Raw genomic sequence first — 1057 nt, 5'->3', positions numbered from 1 at the left:
TTGAATGACCACTTTTTGGACATCAAAACTTTGGTCATTGTGGTGATTGTATGGATTTTGGTTTTGGTAGCCTTGGTTTTGATTGAAAAAGGGTCTTTGATTTTGATTTCTCATGGGTGGTGGAGTGTATGTAGTTTGAGGGTTTTGGACATTTTGGCTCTTGTATGAGAGATTTGGGTGGAACTTGGTGTTTTCATTGTAAAAATTTGAATAAGGGGTGCCACTTTTGTAAGCTTGGAAAGCATTGACTTGTTCGGTTGTTCCCCTACATTCACTTGAGTCATGACCCAAGGTTCCACAATTCTCACATATCCCGCTTGGGATTGATGAGGATGCCGTCATGGCATTGACATGATGCTTTGATGATTTTGAGCTTTCCTCAAGTCTAGCCATAGCTTGTTCAAACTTCAAGTTGATTGTGTCAATGTGAGCACTAAGTTGAGCACCCAATTGAGTAACGGTGTCCACTTCATACTTTCCTCCTCTAGTAGCCTTGCGAGGCCTACTATATTGCGAATTATGGACCGCCATTTCCTCAATCTTGTTCCATGTTTGATTGTCATCAACTTCGGTGAACATTCCATTTGATCCCATATTGAGAATGTTCCTTGAATCTTCATATAAACCATTCCAAAATTGTTGCACTAAAAACCATTCGCTAAGTCCATGGTGAGGACATGAGCGACAAATACCTTTGAACCGCTCCCAAGCTTCATACAAAGACTCTTCATCCCTTTGCTTAAAACCCGTAATTTGAGCTCTTAGCATATTGGTCTTCTCCGGTGGGTAGAATTTTTTGTAGAAAGCTAGAGCTAGCTTCTTCCAAGAATCTATTCCAAGGGTGGTCTTATCAAGGCTCTTCAACCATTGCTTTGCGGTGCCGATTAACGAAAAAGGAAATAAGACCCATCTTATTTGGTCTTGAGTCACGCCCGTTTGAGAGATAGCTTCACAATAATCACAAAATGTTTCCATATGAGAATGAGGGTCCTCACTAGGCATTCCCACGAATTGGCTCCTCTCAACTAGTTGGATGAAGGCGGACTTGGCAATAAAG

General features: G+C 41.3%; 1 non-coding gene across 1 annotated transcript; it reads left to right on the top strand.

The window, feature by feature from the left end:
• The first annotated feature begins 661 nt into the window (after positions 1–661).
• LOC141597632 (small nucleolar RNA R71) lies at positions 662–768 on the top strand. The gene has a single exon (XR_012522856.1). It is a non-coding gene; the product is annotated as a small nucleolar RNA R71 (small nucleolar RNA).
• Positions 769–1057: the final 289 nt, after the last annotated feature.

Source organism: Silene latifolia, chromosome 8 (assembly GCF_048544455.1).
Source record: "Silene latifolia isolate original U9 population chromosome 8, ASM4854445v1, whole genome shotgun sequence".
Lineage (NCBI taxonomy): Eukaryota > Viridiplantae > Streptophyta > Magnoliopsida > Caryophyllales > Caryophyllaceae > Silene > Silene latifolia.
Note: the sequence above shows the minus strand (reverse complement) of the source record. Positions and strands in the feature narration are given on the sequence as shown.